Here is a 24,616-nt window from a genome sequence, read left to right on the forward strand (position 1 = left end):
CAGGGGAGAAAAGGACAAGAAGGACATCAGTCTCTCTGGGCAACTAGAGTATAGGCCTAAACAACTTGAATTATTCCACACAGCTGTGACTCCATCCCTATCCCTGGAAAAGGAGAAAATTGGGAGAAGCTTCATCAGTCCCTGGGGTAATGAGGGCAGCCTGAGCCTCCACAGCTTATAACACCAACTACATCCTTGGTTTCTACTGCACAATCAGCAAGGGAGAAAGGGCAAGAAGCCCTAAACTAAAGAGAAAAACTGCACCCAGAATAATTACTCTAGTAAGCCAAGTGCCAGGACATCAACAAAAAAAATTACATCCACACCAAGAAAAAGGAAGCTATGGCACAGTTAAAGGAATAAGTTAAGCCTCCAGATGACATAAAGGAGTTGAGACAACTAATCATAGATGTTCAAATAAATCTTCTTAATAAATTCAATGAGATGGCAAAAGCGATTAAGGATATTAAGAAGACATTGGGTGAGCACAAAGAAGAATTTAAAAGCATACATAGAAAAATAGCAGATCTTATGGGAATGAAAGGCACAATAAATGAAATTTTAAAAACACTGGAATCATATAACAGCATATTTGAAGAGGCAGAAGAAAGCATTGGTGAGCTTGAAGAAATGGCCTCTGAAAGTGAACATACAAAAGAACAGATGAAGAATAGAATGGAAAAAATTGAAAAAGTTTTCAGGGAACTAAATAACAGCAAAAGATGTGCAAACAAACATGTCATGGGTGTCCTGGAAGGAGAAGAGAAGAGAAAAGAGGAAGAAGGAATATTTGAAGAAATACTGGTAGAAAATTTCCCAACCCTAATGAAGGACATAGATATCCACATCCAAGAAGCACAATGTACTCCCATCCAAAAAACTCCAAATAGACCAACTCTGAGACACATAGTCTAATGCCAAAGACAGAGAGAATGCTGAGAATAGCATAAGAAAGCAATGCATATCATATAAGGGATACCCAATAAGATTAAGTGCCAATTTCTCACCAGAAACCATGAATGCAAGAAGACAGTGATATATTTAAGATACTACAGGACAAATATTTCCAGCCAAGAATCTTATATCCAGCAAGACTGTCTTTCAAAAATGAGGGTGAGTTTAGAATATTCACAGATAAAAAGAAATTGAGAGAATTTCTAATCAAGAGACCAGATTTTTAGGGAATTCTAAAGGGTGTGCTAGAGCCTGAAAAGAAAAGACAGGAGAGAGAGGGGCCTAGAAGAGAGTCTAGAAATGAAGATTATATCAATAAAAGTAACCAAAAGTGTCAAAATAGTGGTGAAAACAAAATACGACAGATAAAACACAAATAGGAATAAACTTAACCAAAGATGTAAAGCACTTGTATTTAGAAAACTGCAAATCAGTGTTAAAAGAAATTAAAAAGTCTGAAATAACTGAAAGAACATTCCATGCTCATGGATTGGAAGACTAAATATCATTAAGATGTCAATTCTCTTCAAATTGATATACAGACTCAATGCAATCCCAATAAAAATTCTACCAGCATTATTTTAAGTTGAAAACATGATTATCAAATTTATTTGAAAGGATAAGTGGTCCTGAACAACCAGAAACATCTAAAAAAGGAAAAGCAAACTCTCCTTTCTGGACTTTAAATTATATTACCTAGCTATGGTGGTAAAAACAGAATGGTACTGGCATAAAGACAGACACATAGACCAATGGAATCAAACTGATGGTTCAGAAACAGACCCTCGCATGTATGATCAAGTGATTTTTGACTAGCCTGTCCAAAACAGCTTGGGCAGAACAGTCAATTCAACAAATGGTGTTGAAAGAACTGGACGTCCATAGCCAAAATAAGGAAAGAGGACCCCTATCTCACACCTTATCCAAAATTACCTCAAAATGAATAAAAAAACCTAAAAATAAAAGCAGTAATCATAAAGCTTCCAGAATAAATTATAGGAAAATAGCTTCAAGACCCGGTGGTAGTTGGTGGATTCTTAAAGGAGAAATGAGAAGGACTGAGATCTACCACTGATGTTTAATGTATGTAGAGTTTTAATTACCTTTACTCTAAAAGTGAATGGCAACACATAGTAACAGCTAGTTTATAAATGGGGATGTGGCTAAAAATGGTAGTCTAGGGATGTAAATGCCAGTTAACAGAATGCTAGAGAATATTCTAGGAAAAGAATAACATGGTAAACCAAGAGGTGAATGAGAATTGTGGTTGATGGTATAGATGCAAGGGTGTCCTTTGTTAGCTAGAGCAAATGTACATCACTATTGCACGGTGGTGGGAATATGGAGAAGCATGGGAAAGATACAACTGGAGTGACCTATAGACTATGGTTAGCAGTAATAATATTCTTGCATCTATGCCAAAGATGTACTGTGTTGATAATGGGGCAATATGGAAAATGTGTGCCAAGTGTATACTATGGACATGGTAACAATCAGATGATATTATCTTATCTGTAACAAATGCTCCACCATAGTGTTGTGTGTTGATAGAAAGGTGTTTGGGAATTCTGCACATGTGCATGTTTTATAAGTCTACTACTTCTGTCATTAAAATATATTTAAAAAATAACAATAGGCTGGTTTGGGGAAAAATACACCAAATATAAGAAAAGGAGTATAATTAGTAGTAAGATTTTGACAACATTCTTTCATAATTTGTAACAAACATCTCACAACAATGTAAGGTGTTGGTGGAGGGTTGATGTATGGGACCTCTATATGATACTGTGCATGTTTGCTTTGTAAGTACACAACTTTTGCTATACACTTATCATTTATGTATGTTCATATATAAATATATAAAGATAATAATAATGGGGGTTGGGGGAAAATACCTTGGTTAGTAGTAATATTTTGACAATGCTCTTTAATCATTAGTTAAAAAGGTTTAACAACAATGCAAGGTGTTAGTGGTAGGGTGAGGTGTGAAAGTCCTGTATGATGTTATATATATGTTTGTTTTGTAAGTTCACAACTATTACTGTACACTTATTGTTTATTTATGAGTGATATACTTCAATAAATCTTTTAAAAATATGGACTAGAATGGACTTACTATTGTACTATGGACTTATGATTATAGCAGTGGAAGAAATTATATCACTGATATGGAAACAGTGGCACTGGAGATGCTGAAGGCATAGAGAGGGAAAAAGAGATGTAATATGGGGGCATTTGGGGGACTTGGAATTGTCCTGAATATCTTTGCAAAGACAGATACAGAATTGAGTGGGAGAGAGTGTACAGTGTAAACAATAATCCATGCTTAGTGGCAATGCTCCAAATGTGTTCATCAATTGTAATGAATATACCATACTAATGAAGTAAGTTACTAATGTGGGGAGGGCTGGGAGGTGTTGGGATTGGGGCATATGGGAATCTCATATTTTTTTGTGTAACATTTTGTGTAATCTAAGTATCTTTAAAAATATTTTTTAATGTATTGAAAAATAAATACGTTAAAAATAAAAAATTACATGTCTTTAAATTTCAAATATATGTTTTATCATATTGTGATTAATTTCTAATTGAATTGTACGATGCCAGAGCACAATCAGTACTATAATGACTGACATTAATGTAGTACATGGTAAATATTCATAAATGTTAACATGCATGCTTGAAAAGAATGTATGTTCTCTAATTTTGGATTCAAGTTCTGTACATGTTCATTGTATATATCTTACTCGTGTTTAATTTCTATACTCTTAAATAAATGTCTGATCTATTAACAAAATTAATGTTTTGAAGTAGCCTACTATCATGTTGAAAATCTCAATTCCTCCTTGAAACTGTCAACAATTGATGCATTTTCTTAAATTTTTACTGCAGTAAATGATATAAAGCACAAAATTTCCCATTTAACCCACATTAAATATACAATTCAGTAGTATTAACTATATTCACTATACTGTGCTACCATCACCAACAACCATTACCCCTCCTTTTTCATCATGTCATGCAGAAACTACTTACCTATTAAGCTTTAACTCCCTCTTCTCACACCACCTCCCCCCAGCTCTGCCCTCCACACCTGGTAATCTATAAACTACCATCTGTCTCTGTTAAGTTTGCTTCTTTTGGATATTTCATATAAACAAGATCATACAATATTTGTCTTTTTGTGTCTGGCTTATCTAACTAAACATTATGCCTTCGAAGTCCACCCATGTTGCAGAACACAGTAAAACATCATTCCCTTTTACAGCTGAATATGCCAGTGTATTTATATACTACATTTTGTTAATCACTCATCCATTGATGGACATTTGGGTTGCTTTCCTCCTTTTGGCTTTTGTAAATAACAATGTACACTAAAACATTAGTGTACAAATATCTGTTTAAGTCCCTGCTTTCCATTCTTCTCAGAATATACCTAGAAGTGGAATTTCTAAGTCATATAGAATTCTATTTTTGATTTTCAAAAAACAACCAAATTGATTTCCACACTGGCTGCACCATTCTACATTGCCACCAGCAAAGTATAAGTGTTTTTCTGTCTCTGAATCCTCACCATTTACTATACCTGTTTTTATAACAGCCATCCCAGTAGATGTGCAGTGGTATATCATTGTGATGTTGATTTGCATTACCCTGATGACCAGTGATGTCAAGGCATTTATATAACATTTACATATCTTCTTTAGAAAAATGTCTATTTAAGTCCTTTACCCAAATTTAATTGGGCTGTCTTTTTGTGATTGAGTTGTAGGAATTCTTTACATATTCTCTATACCAAACACTTAACAACTATATGGATCACAATGATTTTCTCCCATTCTGTAAGTTATCTTTTCACTTTAAAAGTGTCTTTTGATATGCAAAACTTTTCATTTTAATGGAGACCATTTTATCTATTTTTCCTTTTGTTGCTCCTGCTTTTGGTGTCTTATCTAAGAAATGAATACCATATCTATGATTATGAATGCCCACCCACCCTGTTTTCTTCTAGGACTTCTAGGATATTAGCTCTTTTGTTCAGGTACACAATTCAATTAGAGTTAATTTTTTTTATATGGTGTGAGGAAGGGTCTGAATTCTCTCATTTGCATATGGATATCCACTTTTCCAATACCATTTGTTGAAGAGACCATTTTTTTCCCAATTAATTTTGTTGTCACTCTTGCCAAAAGGTTTATTTCTGAACTCTCACTTCTAATCCTAAGAAATATCTTAATGCCAGTACCATGCTGTTTTGATTACTGTAGCTCAGTTGTAAGTTTTTAAATTGGGAAGTGTGGAGATTTCCAACTTTGTTTCCTCTTTGCAATATAGATTTAGCTAAATCATGTAATCATGAGATTACATATGATTTTACAGACTGGCTTTTCAATTACTGTAAAATAAATAAAAATAAAAGGCTGCAGGGATTTTGTTAGGTACTGTGTTGAATCTGTGGATAGTTTTGGGTAATACTGACATCTTAATAAGATTATGTCTGCCTATCCATAAACACAGGATGTCTTAGCAATTATTTAGAACTTTCATTTCTTATAGAAATACTTTGTAGTTTACAGTGTACAAGTCCTTCATTTCCTCAGTTAAATGTATTCCTAAGTGATGTATCCTTTTATGAGCTATTGTGAATGGGAGTCTTTTTTTATTTCCAATTTCAAATATTTTTTGGTGATATATAGAAACAAATGATTTGGAGTTGTTGATATTGTAGCCTGAAACTTTGCTGAATTTATCATTTCCAGTAGACTAATTGTGGATTCTTTGGAATCTCCTATATATAGGATCCTGTCATCTTCAAATAGAGATGGTTTTACTTCCTTGGTTCTGACTTCAGTCTTTTTACCTCTTTTTCTTGCCTAGTTATTCTGGCAAGGACTACAAGTACAGTGGTGAAAGCAAGCAGGCATTCTTGTACTGTTCCTGTTCTCAAGTGGAAGGCATTCAGTCTTTCAACACTGAGTATACAGGTAGCTGAGAGATATGTCCTTAATCAAGTTGAGGAAGTTCCTTCTATTCCTATTTTTCTAAGTGTTTTAATCATGAAAGGATGTTGGATTTTGTCAAAAGCCTTGTCTGTATCAATTGAGATGACCATGTCAATATATTACTCCATTCTATTAATGGGATTATTACATTGGTTGATTTTCTTATGCTAAACCATCCTTGCATTCCTACATCCCACTTGGTCATGATTGTATAATTATTTTAATATACTATTGGATTGGATTTGCTAGTATTTTATTGAGGATTTTTGCATCTATGTTCATAAAGGAAATTGGTCTATAGTTTCCTTTTCTTGTGATGTCATTATCTGGCTTTGATATTAGGGTAACATTTGCTTCATAAAATGAGTTAGGAATAGTTCCATTCTCTTCAATTTTTTGGAAAAGCTTGAGGACTGATGCTTATTCTTCTTTGAATATTTGGTAAAATTTATCAATGAAGCTATGTGGTCCTGGGTTTTACTTTGTTGGGATGCTTTTGATTACTTATTCAATCTCTTTAATTGTTATAGGTATGTTGCAATATTCTATATTTACATGAGTCAGTTTAGGTAAGATGTGTGTTTCTAGGAATTTGCCCATTTCCTCTCAATTATTGAATATGTTGGCATACAGTTTTCAGAGTATTCTTATAATCCATTTCATTTCTGTAAGGTCAATTTTAATGTCTCTCCTTTCATTCTGCATTTTAGTATTTGCATCCTTTCTCTTTTTTCCTTGCTAGTCTTGTTAAGGTTTGTCAATTTTATTGATCTTTTCGGGGAAGCAACATTTTTAAATTTTTTAAAAGAAGCTTTAGATTACATAAATGTTACATAAAAAATATAGGAGATTCACATATGCACCACTTCCTCCCCCTTCCATACTTTCCCACATTAACAATATCTTCCACTAGCACGGTACATTTGTTTCAATTGATGAACAAATATTGAAGTATTGCTACCAATCTTGTACTAAACCTTGTAGTTTAGGGTTTACATTTTGCCCCACACAATTTTATATGTTCTGACAAAATGTATAATGCCTGTATCTGCCATTGCAATGTCATGTAGGACAATTTCAATGTCCTGAAAATGTTCCCATATTACACCTATTCTTCCCTCTCACTCCCCTCAGAATCCCTAGTGGCCACTGCATCTACATCAATGATAAAAGTTCGTCCATTGCTAGAATAATAGTAAATCTATAACAGAATTATAACAAGTCTATATAGTCCCTTGTTTATTCCCCTATTTTGAGGATTTAGGATGGTAATGCACACTCTGCTTAAAATTGAGAGGGGGCTTACATTCCATGGGGTAGAGGGATGGAATTATCTTGCTTGCAGTTGCAGACATTGTCTCTTCCTTGGGATGGGTGTTGTCCATCATCATCTCCTTGTTAATTGTCCTGGGTGAGTCCAATGAACTGGAGAGTAGGTGTTGCAAGTCTGCTGAGATTCAGGGCTCAACTGGTACATGAACAGATCAAAGATTTAAGTCTCTGGGACATATATTTAACAAGTATAATGCTAATTACAGGTTCAAATAAAAGAGGCAGAAGAGCCATGTGTAGGGAAACTACAAATGGTCTAACTCTGTTACACTGGGGAGCATAAATTCCAAAGTAAGGCCCACTGACTGCCTGTCTGCCCTGCTTATAGTGTTTGGCTGTCTCTAGAGCCTTCAGGAGCCCTAAAGTTTGAGGCACTGTTTACTGTAGCAGTCAATGAGATCCTGCTGAGACATGCATAAGAGTAACCTCTGGAATGACCTCCGACTCACTTTGAAATTTCTTAGCCATAAAAATTCATTTGTATTTAATATTTTCCCCTTTTGGTCAAGGTCTTTTTCCAGATACATTGCTGGCTGGTACTTCCTAATAATCCCTCAGTGCCAGGGAGGTTTATCCTAGAAGTCATGTCCCACACCAGAGGGAAGGTAGTATATTTATATGCTGAGTTTGGCTTAGAGAGAGCAACAAGGAGGCTTTCAGGAGATAACTCTTAGGCAATATATAATACTAGGTTAAGTTTCAATTTCACAAGAAAGGTTCATAAATACAATCATCAATATCAAGGGCCTGGTGTAATGATCTGTCTTCCTTCACTAGGCACTGCCCATTTACTTGGGGGATTCTTGCCACTCTAATAGAGAATGTAGCAGTATTCCCCAGGATGGGAATTCAATATTCTTTTGTTTATTGTGCAGTTTTCCACCCACCAAAACAACACCTCAGGAACACTGGAGCATATTCATATGCCTTAGAGGCATGCCCCAGGTGTACCCCTCCACATACACTGTCCCATCACCAACACCCCATACCTATGATCCTCCTCTGCCACAGTTGTGATCCAAAACCTTTCTAAAAATGAAGCCAAAAAATGATAATATTAATAAAATAACAAATTTTAAAATAACAACAAAAAAATATTAAAAATTTGAAATGAAAAATTTTTATACATTGTCTTTCATGTAAGATCTATTATGTTGTATATATAGAGACAATTTCTTGCCTATGTTCCCCCACTGTCTTTTTTTTTTCTCTCATTTTATTTTCAAAGAAGCTTTAGGTTACAGAAAAGTCACATAGAAAATATAGGAGATGCCCATATACCTAATGCCCTCCCCCTTTTCCACTCTTCCCTATTAATGACATTCTACATGTGTATGGTACATTTTTAACAATTGATGTACAAATATTGAAGCACTGCTACTAACCATGGTCAATGGTTTACATTATGGTTTACATTTTCCACCATACACTTTTATAAGTTTTGATGAAATTTTGAAAGGCCTGTATTTGTTACTGCAAGATCATGTAGAACAATTCTAATGTCCTAAAAAATGCCCTATGTTCCATCTCTCCCCCTGTTATCAGAACTTATGGCAACCACTAAGTTTCAATTTTTAAAATTTATTTATTTATTTCACCACCATCACAAATTATGCAGTCGAATTTCCAGCATTTCGGAAAATGACAGGAGTCAGCACATATGGAGTACAATGGATAAGCTTTGCCCTGAGAAAACCCCCTTCACGATCATGTTATCTCCCCTGCCAGGTAAGTATTACTAAGTTTCAATTTTAGAAAAATAAGATTTATAGTTACTTGCAATAATATTGAGGGCTGGACATATTGGTCTGTTTTCTTTTATTAGGCACAGTGCCTATGTTCTTGAGAGATTCTTTTCTTTCTAATTGAGAACATAGCAGGGCTCACCAGGATAGGAGTTTAATATTTTCTTGTGTATTGTGTGGGTCTCCACCCACTGAGATAACACACTATGACAAGATGAACACTTAAATATTTCATAAAGGCATGTCCCAGGTGTGCTCTATCCTGCATATCCCTCACACCCAACTCCCTATACTAGTAACCCTCCTCTGCCCTATTTGCCAAAAGAACATTCCCACCAATGTAGTTTTAACCACAGACTTCCAAATCCCTGCTCCTTCCTCCAAGCATTCCCCAGTTACATGGATAGTCCAACCAAATGCCCCCACCCGATTCCCCCTCACAGACCAGCACCACTGAACCCAAGCTCATCACTGCATCACTCTCACACCCATCCACTGCTCAACCACACCCTTCCACCTTATCATAGATTTTGTCCATATGAGCATTGACTCACCACTCTCTATGACCTGCCTCCTGTTAAGCTATCTTCCAGAATCTAGCTCTGTGAGTCTGCTCAATTTGCTTAAGTCATATCAGTGAGGTCATGTAATATTTGTCCTTCAGTGACTGGCTTACTTTATTCAACATAAGGTCTTCCAGATTCATCCATGTTATCCTGTGTGTTAAAACTGCATTTCTTATTACAGCTGAGAAATATTCCATTTATTGTATATACCATGGTTTGCCTATCCATTCATCTGTTGATGGACATGTGGATTGCTTACAATTTTAGGCAATAGTGAATAATACTGCTATAAACTTTGGCTGTGCATATATCTGTTCATGTCCCTGTGTCAATGCTTCTGTGTATCTACCCAGCAGTGGAATGGCTGGATCAGATGGCAGATCTATAGTTAGTTTTTTGAGGATCTGCAAAACTGTCTCCCATAATGGTTGCACCATTCTACATTCACACCATCAGTAGATAAGTGTTCTCTTTCCTCCACATTCTCTCCAATGCTTGTAGTCCTCTGTTTTCATAATAGCCTCCTGTATAATAGGTGTAAGATGATATCTTATTGTAGTTTTGATTTATATTTACCTAATAACTAAGGATACATCTTTTCATGTACTTTTTAGCAATATGTATTTCTTCTTTGGAGAAGTATCGATTCAAATCATTTGCCTATTTTAAAAATGGGTTGTTTGCCTTTTTATTTTCAAGATTTCTGATATCAGATGACTGTATATGTGAGTATGTATATCAGAATTTTCAATTCACTTCCATTGGTCAGTACGTCTATCCTTGTGCCAATACCATGCAGTTTTGACCACTGTAGCTTTGCAGTATGTTTTGTCAGGTAGTGTGAGTTCCCCCCATTTCATTTTAGTTTGTTAATATCTTTAGCTATTTGGAGCCTCTTGTTCTTCAAAATAAACTTCATAGTTAGCTTTTCCAATTCTGCAAAAAATGCTATTGCAATTTTTATTGGGATTGTGTTAAATCTGTAAATCAATTTGGGTAGGGCAGACATCTTAATGATGTTTAGTCTTCCAATCCATGAACATGGAATATCCTTCCATTTATTTAGGTGTTCTTTGATTTCTTTAAACAATGTTGTGTAGTTTTCTGCATAGAAGTCCTTTACATCTTTAAATTTGAATAAAAAATGATTCTTTTTGTTGCTGTTGTAAATGGATTTTTTTCTTGATTTCCTCCTCAGATTGCTCATTATTGGAGTACAGAAATGCTATGGATTTTTGCACATTGATCGTATATCCTGCCACTTTACTGAACTCGTTTATTAGCTCTAGAAGCTTTGTTGTAGATTTCTCAGGGCTTTCTATGTATAAGATCATGTCATCTGAAAAAAGTGAAATTTTTACTTTTTCCTTTCCAATTTGGATGCCTTTTATGTCTTTTTATTGTCTAAGTGCTAAAGCAAGTATTTCTAACACAATTTTAAATAAGAATAGTGAAAATGAGCATCCTTGTCTTGTCCCAGTTTTTAGAGGGAAAGCCTTTAGCATTTCACCATTGAATATGATGTTAGCTGTGGGTTATGCACATGTAGCCTTTATCATATTGATGAAGTTTCCTTCTATTCCTATCTTTTGAAGTGTTTTTGTCAAGACAGAGTGTGTATTTTGTCAAATGCTTTTTCTGCATCATTAAAGATGATCATGTGATTTTTTTTTCTTTTGATCTGTTAATGTGGTATACCATTGATTAATCTTATTTTGAACCATCCTTGCATACCAGGGATGAAACTCACTTGGTCATGGTGTATAATTTGTTTGATGTGTTGTTAAATACAATTAGCACATATTTTGTTGATGATTTCAGCATCCAATTTCGTTAGAAAGATTGGTCTGTTGTTTTCTTTTCTTGTGGCGTCTTTATGTGGATTTGGTATTAGGGTGATGTTATCATCACAGAATGAGTTAGGCAATGTTCCCTCTACTTTTTTGGAAGTGTTTAAACAGGATTATGGTTAGTTTTTTCCAGAATGACTTACAGAATTCACCTGTGAAACATCTGGTCCTGGGCTCTTCTTAATTGGGAGGTTTTTGATGACTAAGACAATCTCGTTATTTGTGATTGGTCTGCTGAGTTCATCAATTTCTTCTTTCATCAATGAAGGCTGCTCATGTATTTCTAGAAATTTATCCATTTCATCTAAGCTATCCATCTTTTTGGCACACAATTTTTTAAAATATCCTCTTATGATACTCTATTTTTGTGGAATTAGTGGTGATATCCCCTTCCTCATTTCTTATTTCATGTATTCTCTCTTTTTTTCTTTGTTAGTCTTGCTAAGGGTTTGTCAATTTTAATGATTTCCTCAAAGAACCAGCTTTTTGTTTGCATTTTTCCTAGTGTTATCATTTTCAGTTTCATTTAGCTCTGCTCTAATCTTTGTTATTTCCTTCTTTATACTTGCTTTGGGATTAATTTGTTGTTCTTTTTCTCATTCCTACAGGTATGCAATTAGGTCTTTGATTTTAGCTCTTCATTCTTTTTTAAGGTAGGCATTTATGGCTATAAATTTCCCTCTCAGCACTGCTTTTGCTGCATCCCTTAGGTTTTGATATGTTGTGTTCTCATTTTCATTCACTTCCAGGTAGTTACTGATTTATTATCTAAGATTATGTTGCTTAACTTCCATATCTTTGTGCCTAATCTGGTTCTCTGGCCCTTACTGATTTCCAGCTTCATTCCATTGTGGTCAGAGAAATTATTTGTATAAATTAAATCTTTCTGAATTTTTTGAGAGTTGTTCTGTGGCCTAGCATGTGATCTGTCCTGGAGAGTGACCCATGTGTGACAAAGAGGCAATTTTTGGTTTCATTGACTCTAGATTGTTTTCCTATTTTCCATTTCATTTATATTCATTGTAAAATTTACTATCTTCTTTCCACTTACTTTAGGTTTAATTTTCTCTTCTTAGATATGAATTTCCTCTTCTAGATATGACGTTAGGTCATTGACTTGAGATAGTTCTTTTTTAATATAGGTATTCATAACTACAAATTTCCTTCTGAAAAGTGCCTTTAGTGGGTCCCATAAGTTTTGGTATGTTGTGTTCACATTTTTATTCATCACAAGACATTTTCTAATTTCCCTTGTGGTTTCCCTCTTTGACTCTTTGATTGTTAGAAAGTATCTTCTTTTAACTCCCATATATTTGTTGATATTCCAGTATTCTAATGATCTCTACTTTCATTCATTTGGGGTCAGAGAAGATGATTTGTATAACTTCAATCTTTTAAAATTTATTGAGACATGTTTTGTGACCAAACATGTGGTCTATCCTGGAGAATGACCCATGTGCACTTGAAAAGAATGTGTATTCTGCTGTTGTTGGGTGCAATGTTCTGTACATATCCGTAGGATCTAGTTCATTTATAGTATTGGTCAAGATCTTTAAAGTGCTGCAGTGGGTCTGTGAAGTCTTGGTCACTGTATTTGTGTGTTCAATTAAACTGCTGGTGTGGGTGGAACTGCAGTGAATGACTGCAGTAGGAGGTATCCAGACCAGGAATACATCTGTGAGTCAAATAAACCTGGCAGATCTGAGAATGGGGAAGAGGTCTGGACCAATAAATACATCTTGCCTCTCTTTTATCTTTTTTAGATGTTTGCTTTATTTGTTTTTCAATTCAGCATTCATTGAGTTTTTTCCATTCTTAATTGTTCCACAGAGTCCAGTGAGTTGAACCTGTTGTTTTATTTAGCTGTTTCTAAGAGGGGATGTGTACAGGCATTTCTTATACTGCCATTGTTCAATTTATACATTTTGAAGTTGTTATTAGGTACAAATAAATTTGGAATTTATCACACATTTTAGTGTAAAATATATGAAGAGAAAGTTATATGATGACCCCTTTATCACTAATGCCTTTTGCTTTTAAGTCTATTTTATCTAATACTACTACTGTTATACCAGATTTATTTTCTTTGTATTTTTCTTGGTGTGTATTTAATCCTTTTAATATATCAAGGGAAAATGATGTCCCCTTAATGTCCCTTCTTATTAAACTACATATCTACCAATTAATTAAATGAAATGAGCTATGGGTTATAAAGTTGACCTAGTCCTGAAAATTAAAAAGCAACACTAATTGGTAAAACATCTGTAAAAACTAATTTCAGGATAACAAAATAGGACTATGGAGTTGTCAGTGAAATGGAATAGAGGAAAATAAGTCTATCAGTGCCACTACACTAACAACCATCCCTGCCCTCCTAGCTAGATATATTTTAAAGCAATTTGAGCACAACTCATTTACTTAAAAAAAGTAACACCACCTGAGTGAGAAGTCCTAGCACAATTTAAACCCAAGACATATTTCAAGTCATGCTCCAAAATCAACTTGACTCGGGAAACGGACTTGGCCCAGTGGTTGGGGCATCCGTCTACCACATGGGAGGTCCGCAGTTCAGACCCTGGGCCTCCTTGACCCGTGTGGGGCTGGCCCATGTGCAGTGCTGATGCACGCGGGGAGTGCCCTGCCACGCAGGGGTGTCCCCCGCATAGGGGAGCCCCATGTGCAGGGGGTGTGCCCCATGAGGAGAGCCGCCCAGCACGGGGGAGAGTGCAGCCTGCCCAGGAACAGCACCGCCCATACTTCCCATGCCGCTGACGACAACAGAAGCAGACAAAGAAACAAGATGCAGCAAATAGACACAGAGAACAGACAACCGGGGGAGGGGGGAAATTAAATAAATAAATCTTAAAAAATAAAATAAAATAAAATAAAATAAATAAAATAAATTAAAAAAACAACAAAATCAACTTGACTATATTTATCAAAGAAGCAAACCAGTCCAGATGGTTGCTATTCAAATTGAAGGCTCACTTAGGACTCTAATATGTCTTTGATGGAATGAAATAGTGATTTGGCTAACAATACCAGGAAGTAATACAATAAATTATCAAGATTCCAGGTCTTTTTGGAGACTGCTCACTGAATCAAATTAGTGTCAAAAAGGTTGGACAGATTTTTCCAAGGAGCTAAAATTAGCTTTTCTGCTCTGTATTATGCCAAAGATTTATAAGTACAAAGTGAAATTAGTTATACTAGGAGATAAGAGCCTGGTTTCTAAGTCTTTTCACTATGACTGAAGAGTTGTATAATCTTGGACAGCTCTTTGGGCCTAAGTTATGTTACTTCTAAAATGAATGTTGGAATAAAAACATATCAACTATCTTCAAAACCTACCTACAGGACTATGAGTCTAGACAATTCCTAGGGGACAGCATCATAACTGACAGTACAAGTGGCTACAACATCAAATTGCTACATGAAATATAAGAAAAGAAAATTCTGGTAAAGCAAGATTTTCCAAAGATAACCTAAAAAACATCCAGGAATATTCTAAGACACTCTTTTATAAAAGGAAACTTTAAAAGATATAAAAATTCATCCAGGATAGGTCATAAAATTTAGGCCATAAAATTTAGGGAAAAAAAAAGAATACATACATAAATAATGGACTCGGTTCTAGAATGGAGAGAATAAGGTTATATAAAGAATCTACTTGGGACATTCTATGACATTGCTTACTTTCAAATGATCTCTCTACAAGTAGAAAATAATAGTAATCAAAGAAAAAGTATTATTCGTAGGCTGATAGCTAAAAATCTGTCCTAAGAGTAAGAGATTCCTATCCAGAAATGTGACTTTAAATATAACAGAGGACTGAACAGTTTCCTACATGAGAGAAGAGCCAAACTGCCATGTCACTTTTCAAAGCTGCATTACTGCCAGGCAGGCATGGGGATACTGAATGAATTGAGAAGTTGGGGGAAGCAGTGTTTGCTCTTGGTACTGACTTTTCTCTCTAATAATGAAGGAACGTATAGGAAGTGAGTATGAGGACAGCATCATCATAGAAGTCTCAATGCTTCAGTGCATTAGATAAAGGAAAAAAAATACAAGGCACCCACAAGATGAGAATGCATTTCCTCTTTTGTGTTCTGTAATATTGGCAGTATCTCCACAAGGCAGGTAATATGTTAAAGCAAGGCTTATTACCACCAATTTTTCACATTCCTCTACTCTTCTGCTTTGAAGACATCGTATCACACTGTCTTCATTAATTAAAAGGCCATCCACACTATATCTACGCATGCCTCCTACTTCATGTGAAACTTATCATGTATCTCTATTAGTAGCACAAAATAAGATCAATACTAAAATACGTAAATTCAGGGTAGAATTGAAAGGGTTTTTCTTCACGTTTTTGTTTTCTTTACAGTTGTAAAACATTTCCATTCCTTCAAATTCCTAATTGGGTCATCTTCAACATCAGAGTGACACAGAATGGAAAAGCTAACGTGGTGAGGAGAGGACGGGGTCAGTGATTTAGGTAATAGGCACAGTCAATGAGCACAGGTCCCTCTTCTTGAGTTTTACCTCCCGAGTCATTAAGCTATGTGTTTCCTGACTTGATGCAGGCCAAGTCTCCAGGGAATTCAGGTCTTCCTAAACAGGGTCATCTCCCTCAGGAGCCTTTCCTGAACAAAGAGAAGACAAGACATGATCAAATGGGAAAAAACACACAGATGGAAAGATTAAGCCTAAATGAGAAAGTCATGCTACTCAGGGAAATTGTTTTAATCTACCCCTCTATTCTAGAATCATATCATCTTTATCTCCTATATTAATTTCTTTTCCCCCTGCTTTGACAAAATCAAATAGCAAAGATAATCTTTCCTCCAGGATGAGCCTCAGGAGTTTTATTTTTAAGTAGTTCTTTTGTTCCTAAAGGCCATATTATTTAAGAAAGTACTTTTCAGGTAAATCGTAGATATATACAACCTTGTAAACCTATACATTAGGATCTAAAGAACACAAATCTTTTGTGTTTCAGAGTCTACCTTTTGGATCAAGAATACTGTGCTCCATAAGTCTCACTTAAACATTTGTATTACCAATAATATATAAATTAGTAAATTCTTAATCTTTAGAGAAAGTTGTTTAAAGCTTTATTAAAGATCATAATATCATTACAATGAGACTTGATTGCTGGGTTTATTATAGGATTGTTACTACTTATTTTGTTAATTTCACTGTATGGACTCTTTCTGATAAGAGGCCAAGCGAGATAGTTTTCTCTGATTTCAGAATTCAGTTCTCAGAATATATTATGGCAGCCTTAAATACTATGATTTAGAAATTTTGTGATAAAGTAAAAATCAAGAATGACAACATCAACAATAAAAAAGACAAGCACATTGGAAACTAAAAAGAGCATTCATTAATTAGTGTTAAAAAAAAAGAAATTATAAACTATTATAACACCTGAATTAAAATTTAAATATATAATACTAAGAAATATCAATGAAAGGACAACATACCAAAATAAAGGTGAAGGAACTAAAGCAGTGTATAAAGGAGAACAGTATAACTTTAAGTGTGTTGCTAAAAAAGACAGAAAAAATGAATAAAAATGAATTCTGTATTTAATGATAAAGACCAAGCAAAGAATAAATAAGTAAACCCAAAGAAAGCAGAAAGGAAAAAATAATAAAGAATAGAATATAACAAATAGAAAACAAGCTAAAAGAAAAAAACTAGCAAAACAACAAAGAATAGTTCTTTACAAACAACTTTAAAAATACACAAAACTTTGTCACTATTAACCAATGGAGAGAAAAAACACAATTAAAAGTAGGAATAAAAAATGGCACAGGAACAGATGGTATGATCATTTTTTAAAATAATAAGCAAATATTATGAACAACTTTATGAAAAAGTTGATGAAATGGACATTTTATAGAGAATTATAAATCATAAAAATTTACTCTAGAGTTTCAAAAGGACAAAAAATAATAAGCATTTAAAAAGTTGGCACAATAATAAAAAGCTCACTCCTTAGGGAGAAAAAGCCACCTGGCCCCCAACAGGTATCCAGAAGAGGCTTTATCAAACTTTTAATGAACAAAAATACCTTTCTTCTATAAATACTTTCTGAAAATTTTTAGAGTTAATTTATATTAAAAGTTAGTATAATTCTAACACAAAAATTAAAAAGGTAAAATTATTAGCCAAATAAGGAAAAGTTTTAGCCACGTTCAGTTATGAACAATAATATAAAAGTCCTGAATAATTTATTACTAAATGAAGCAGTAGAAAAAAATGCATCTAGACTAAACCTTGTCACAAGAAATCATTTGAAAAATTCAATAGCCATTCGAGCTAGAAATAGAAGAGAACTTCTTTGACTTACAATGAAGGTTTATCTATCCAAAATGTTGAGCCAACATGAAAATTAATGATAAAACTTTAGACATTATTATTTTAAAGAAAAGGCAAGGGTTCCTATCACCACCCTTTCTTAATATTGCTAATATAGAGGGTTCAGGCAAAGTGAAATAAGTAAAACAAACAAACAAACAAACAAACAGGCCCATAAGGAATGGAAATGAAGCAAGTAAGCTTATTTGCAAACACTTTAATTGTCTTCATAGAAAATTAAAGAGACTGTACAGTAAAACTACTAGAAAAAATAAGAAAGTTTGACAGAAGAACTGATATAAGATAAATAAATTAGGAGCATTCCATAATAACCAGATACAGCTATAAAAGAAAATATGATTCCCAATAGAAACAAATAGTATAAGGTAACTAGAAATAAATTTAACCAAAATTATATAGTGACAATTGCAACATTTTATTGAAGAGCACAAAAGATAGATTACATAGAAAGGGTCTAATCATGTAGGAGAAAACTCAACATCATAATAAAGGCAACTATCCCCCAAATGGATCCATAGATGCAATGCAATTCCAATCAAAGTTCATGTAGAATTTGCACACATGTACACATGGGTGTGAGTATGTAGACAAACTGACTCTAAAGTTTATGCTATAGAATACAAGGTCTAAGAACATCAAAGACAACTTTGGAAAAGGAGAAAGTACTGGAGAAATTTGCCCTACTACTACCAGATACTCAAACCACTGCATAATAACCAACTTTTAAAGTAACCCCTCCCTTACCAGCTTGCAGAAGTTTGTTTCCCTTTTCGTAGAACTCGCACTTCCTTATGAAGTTACCTATATCTAATTTTAATAGTAAAAATCACAACCATTCAACATGCTAAGCTGCCATTTTTAAAAGTGCAATGCATTAACTAGCATAACTTGTAGCAGCACAGGCTCCACTTAATCCTGCCCCATGACCCATGTCATCTTACCTAATCCTGTATTACTTCCCTAGACCAACCCTCTCCAAACCATTTAAGAATCTCAAACCTCTTCAGCTCGGGGAGACAGATTTGAGCTTGTCTCCTGTCTCCTTGCTATGGTGCTTTGCAAAAAACCCTCTTCTTGAAATCCAAGTATCAGGTCATTGATTTCTGTGGGCTTTGGGCAATAAGCCCATTCAGGTGGTATAATCTGGTGATCCCAGTCTTAAATATCTTTACTGGAGGCCCTGTGGCTCCTGTGGGACAGAGATGCCCAGTCACTGATCCTGCACGGCCACCTATCCCAGTTACTTTACAGGCTCGATGGACAGTACTCTCTTGTACTCCTGCCAGTGTCACTGGCCCTGTTGTGCAGTTCCATTTCGAGGGGAGTTACAGATACAGGTACAGTCATCTTCTGGTGAGTAACTTCATTGTAGTGCCTACTCTTTGGTGAAACCAATTAATTCATTTTGGTTTTCTGGTTATTGGCTGTTAATCAAAATTGTGGTTCAAGTTCCACATTAGCTCTGCTCTGGTTGCTGGGTACAGGTCCCAGGCTTGTGAGAGGTAGCCACTGAAGTACTCACAATACAATTTTCATATTCTGGTTCTGCTTTCTGGTATTTCTGATTTAATCAGTTTAATTCTGTGTACACCTTAATTTAGCATGCTGAAAAATATAATCATGAGAAATGTTAGCAGTACTGATGACTATAGTCCTTTGGAATTTGTTTGAGATCATTGGTCTATGTTCAGTTATGAACCAATGAAAAAGAAAAAGATGAAATTCTTTTGTAATACTCCCTGGCCTCAATACAAATTTGAATCTAGAGAAAAATGGTCAGAAAATGTATTTCTTAAGTTTAGACTGTAAAAGAGAAGAGAACTAAAAATAAATCCCAAAAGCTCATGTCTTTGTATCAGAATGAGAATTTACAGAAAAAGGTACAAAATTATAATTTAAGCTAACAAGTTTTATATCTCTGCATTTCTGTGTTTCTGTATCTGACTCATGGCTAAATATTTTAACTGGCAGTGGATTTGGCCCAGTGGTTAGGACATCTGTCTACCACATGGGAGGTCCGTGGTTCAAACCCCAGGCCTCCTTGACCCATGTGGAGCCAGCCCATGCGCAGTGCTGATGCACGCAAGGAGTGCTCTGCCACGCAGGGGTGTCCCCACGTAGGGGAGCCCCATGTGCAAGGAGTGCACCCCATAAGGAGAGCCGCCCAGTGCAAAAGAAAGTGCAGCCTGCCCAGGAATGGTGCTTCCCACACGGAGAGTTGACATAGCAAGATGATGCAGCAAAAAGAAACAGATTCCCGTGTCACTGACAACAACAGAAGTGGACAAAGAAGAACACGCAGCAAATGGACACAGAGAAAAGACAACCGGGGTGGGGAGAGAAATAAATAAATAAATCTTTAAAAAAAAAAGATTTTAACTGATGCTACATGGTTTTTTATTTGCGTCTGTCTGTTTGATGCACATTTTCCTACCTCCAAATGGTAATATCAAATTAAGAATAAAAAAATTCTTAGGAGACCTCCATTCAAATTGCTTAAAAATAAATGTGTGCTAATATACATATATGTGTTTACATATATACATATGAAAATATTAAAAATACACACAGATGTATATGTAAATTGGTACCCTGGATTTCCAGGAATTAGGGACATCAAACTTATATCCTTCAGACTCTTCCTGTCTTCCTTGTCTATGTCCTGGCTTACTCAACCTCCCCTTCTATAGTGATAAGATTCATCAAACCCTACTGAAGACTCAAAGGGTATTACAAATAATTCAGTCTTATTTCAGACTTAGGAGCCTGGATATCTTTACCATTTAATTTAAGGACTGCGGGCGAAGGTCATACAGAAATCTAGATGTACAAAATTATTTGAAGAAGTGACAAAAAAGAATGGAAAGAAGCTGGCTACTTTTATAAGCCTGACATTAAATCATAGCTTTAAACCAGTCCTCCCTAATTGCCTCCAGAAAACTATTTCAGAAATTATTCATACTGTATCTCACTGGAATACTAATAAAATGGCAAAGTGAGGAAAGTAATATTTTTGAAAACCGTAACTAAAATAGCTATGTCCTCTGTACTACCATGTTAATTGCAATACAAACATAAAATTTTATTCTACTTGGGTATATTCTCCCTAAATTTATACAGATTTACTGATAAAATAAGCCTGCATTATGGCTATTAGATCTTAAAATTATGAAAAAAGTTAATTTCTGTTTAATGTAACTGAATTATTTTTAAAAACTTTATTTCAAATATAATTATTTTTGTAGGATGTTTGAAGACAGTTTCAAAGATCTTTTTAGTAACTTAAGGTGGCAGGTATGTAAAGTATGCAGGATGTTCTTTGTTAAAGAAAAAAGACAGATTTTTCCCAAAATAAAATTACTGTTTTTCACAGAATGGGAAGCAAGAATGTGTAAGAAAAAGCCTGAATGGATATAGAAAGTTGTGGAGGGTTCATAGAAATGAATTTTATTTGTTGTGGTCAGTGCTGAATAATATTTGATAAGGTTATTTCTATTTGTTTTGTTTGTTTGTTTTAATGCCATCTAAGTATTCTGCTTATAAGACAAAGATTCTATGTCATATTAGAATAACATCCTCGTTAATGTTTATGTTGACCTTACCATCCTTTATTGTTTTAGAAGACAAGTCTTCTATTATTTAAAGGAATTAAGACTTTTTCTTATAATCATATTAAGTCTTATTTCATTATTTTATTGTCACTTTGGTTAAATAGGGAAATAAATATTGTTTTACGGGGACCATTTTCCTGTTTAACATAATGTTTAAACCTGACAACTTTTGTATTTTGTCTTCACAAAACCAAACCCTAAAAGCTATCTTTTATTTCAAACAGTTGCAAAGGATTTATTCTTTCATCATGTAAAAATATGGTGCTAAAAATCTTTGGGTTCCTCTGATATGTTAGGAATTTCATGGGAAATACAAAAATTAAAAGAGATTTTCTAACCTTCTATTGGTTGAATTTATATGGATAAAATGTACTTACAAATACTTAAAGATTGTATAAAATTCCTAGAGAACTGACCATGTTCTCACTGAGGCAGGCTAGGAAGGGAATCAATAGATGAATCTGGAAACTGGCAGGATGCCCATGTGGCCACTGGTACCCCCAGGATGGCTGCTGGAAGACCCTTGAGAGAAACCTCATTCAGAACAAGATTTCCTCTGGAAGACAGGAGAAGACCGGGATCTTCTCCAGGAGGCCTTATCATTGGGCCCTCCCAGGGGATTGATGGGTGGGGTAATCAATCAAAACAGCAAACTGCTGGGACTCCTCCCCTGTCAGTAGCAAAGGGGAAGAATAATTAATGGTTTAAAAGGTAAGGGCCAAAACAAGACTCCCCTGTTCTTGCCTGGAACAGCACACAAGTAAAACCTGGGCATTTGTAATCTGTAAATCAGCCCTCTTTATCTCTTTTCAACCCCTTCCCCTGTACTTGGGACCTGTAATCTGTTATTTTCTCCCATTTATCTTCCCTCCCTTCCTTAATAAATTACTGGCCTAACTAAGCTGGCTCACTCTTGAAACTCATTTTATGTAGTTTAGCCAAGAACTGAGAGAAATTCTGGCAACATCACTGACCATATTATATCCTGATACTGATCTGTAGGATATTAGTTTCACTCTGATGCTTCTTTGAAAAGGCATGTGGTTGCCTCAGGTCAGAACAACAACAAAATGGGATTTCAAAAGAGAAGCAAGGCACAAACTTCTGGGGAAGATGGCAGTGTAGGGAGCTCTAACACTCGGTCTTTCCAACAAAGCAACTATTAAACAGGCAGGAACTATCTGAAACAACTGTTCTGGGGCTCCAGAGGCCAGAACAGCATCCAGGGAAGAGAGGGAGGAAGAGACTGATAAACTACAGTAAAGAATAGTGAGTAGCTCTCTCTGCCGCAGCTGCTGACACCCATCCCCCATTCTTATGGTGGGCCAACCTGGGGTCAAGTCCCTGGCTACCTGCTGCTGGCTGAAAGGAACATAAATATCCTTTCCCCCAAAACAGGAATAGGCATGGCAGAGCACTGATCATGGCTTTTGATTACCAAATTTGAATCATTGGGTCCCATCTTTATGCTACTGTTTCGACATGCCCTGGATAAGGGCAGCAGAAGCCATTTTGACTGCACCCTGGACAGGGGTGGAAGCAGTGGAGATTTAAAGACAAAGCACCTCCTTGAGGTAGTGGGAACAGTTTGTTAAAGGGCAGCATTTGATGGACAGGCCAGAAGGCACAGCTTTGGGAAACCACTGGGGAGAATTTTGGCAACCTTTCTGATCCCCTTCCCAGAACACATTGGAATTGGTCATTGATCCCTTTGTGGATTCCTGGCCATGTCTGGGTGGGGAAATATGGTCTTGAGAAGGTCTTTTCTGGAATGACCTTCAGGCAAGAGTTGCCTTCCAGGGAGGGGGAGCTGGAGACAACAAAAGAAGTGTAAATGAAACTACAGAGGCAAAACTGAAACAAACAGAACAGATCAAGATTCCCAGAGGGGAGCAGATAGAGCTCAAATGATTGAGTGCCTGCCTGCTTCCCATGTATGAAGTCCTGGCTTTGATTTCAGGTACCTCCTAAAAACAAATGAAAAAACCACCTCTCATTGTGGAGCAGATGTTACTCAGTGGTTGAGTGCTCATTCGCATGTATGAGGTCCCAGGTTCAAGCCCCAGTACTTCCTCAAAAAAGATTCTCAGAGAAGGAAGACAGGAAAGGAAGAAAGGAATTTTTCTCCTGGGGGTAAAACATTCACAAAAACTGTAATATTAAAAATTGCACCACATATACAGGGAAAGAATCAGGTCAGTTAAAAGTGTACAGTAAGTTGAACCAAGTGTCAAAGAAAAGCCTTAACACAAACAACCAACAATAAAACCCTGGGCAAGATGTAGAAACTGACCTTCAAAACAAACTCAACAATATTATCATATGTCTAGACATCACAAACCATACTAAGAAACTTGAAGATATGGTCCAGTCAAAGGAACAAATTAAAACCTGAGGTGACACAGAATTTGGGAAAACTAAATAAAAATATTCAAACAAACCTCCTAAATCAATACAAGGAGATGAAGGAAAATAAAGTTAAAGGGAGAAAGGAAATTAAGAAGACACTGTGATCATAAGGAACAATTTGAAAGTATATAAAGAAACAGCAGAAATTATGGGGAAGAAACATATTAAAAGATATTAAAAATACACTACAGGGAGTGGATTGGGCTCCAGCAGTTGAACACCCACCTCCCACATGGGAGGTCCTGGGTTCGGTTCCCAATGCCTCCTGAAAAAATAACAAACAAGCAAAACAGATGATAAAGTCAACTCAGGGAAGCTGATGTGGCTCAGTGGTTGAGTGCTGGCTTCCCACATACAAGGCCTTGGATTCAATCTCCGGTTCCCAGTACCTCAATAACAAAACAAAAAACCCAGAGGTATGCAACAGCAGATTTGAACAGGCAGAAGAAATAATTAGTGAACTAGAAAACAGGAAAATTGAAACTCAGAAGAGCAGATAGAGAAAAAATGAAAAAAAATTGAACAGGGTCTCAGGGATTTGAATGACAGCATGAAATGCACAAATGTACATATAATGGGTATCCTTGAAGGAGAAGAAAAGGGAAAAAGAGCAGAAATAATAGTTGAGGAAATAATAGCTGAAAAGTTCCCAATGCTTATGAGTGTATGTACTACAAACAGAATAAATCCCAACAGACCTGCCCTGAGACATATACTAATCAGAATGTCAATGCTAAAGATAAAATTCTAAAA

The 24,616-nt window shown here is 35.5% G+C and overlaps 1 long non-coding RNA gene and 1 pseudogene across 1 annotated transcript in view; both read right to left on the reverse strand.

Moving 5' to 3' along the window:
• Positions 1-8,839: 8,839 nt before the first annotated feature.
• Positions 8,840-9,025, reverse strand: LOC131279059 (U1 spliceosomal RNA; annotated as a pseudogene).
• A 6,771-nt stretch (positions 9,026-15,796) lies between these two features.
• Positions 15,797-24,616, reverse strand: part of LOC131278805 (uncharacterized) — a 35,895-nt gene continuing 27,075 nt past the window's right edge. Inside the window, exon 3 of the long non-coding RNA XR_009186237.1 lies at positions 15,797-16,099. This is a non-coding gene — a long non-coding RNA (uncharacterized lncRNA). The remainder of the gene's footprint in view (positions 16,100-24,616) is intronic.

The sequence above is a fragment of the Dasypus novemcinctus genome, chromosome 6 (assembly GCF_030445035.2).
Source record: "Dasypus novemcinctus isolate mDasNov1 chromosome 6, mDasNov1.1.hap2, whole genome shotgun sequence".
Taxonomy (NCBI): domain Eukaryota; kingdom Metazoa; phylum Chordata; class Mammalia; order Cingulata; family Dasypodidae; genus Dasypus; species Dasypus novemcinctus.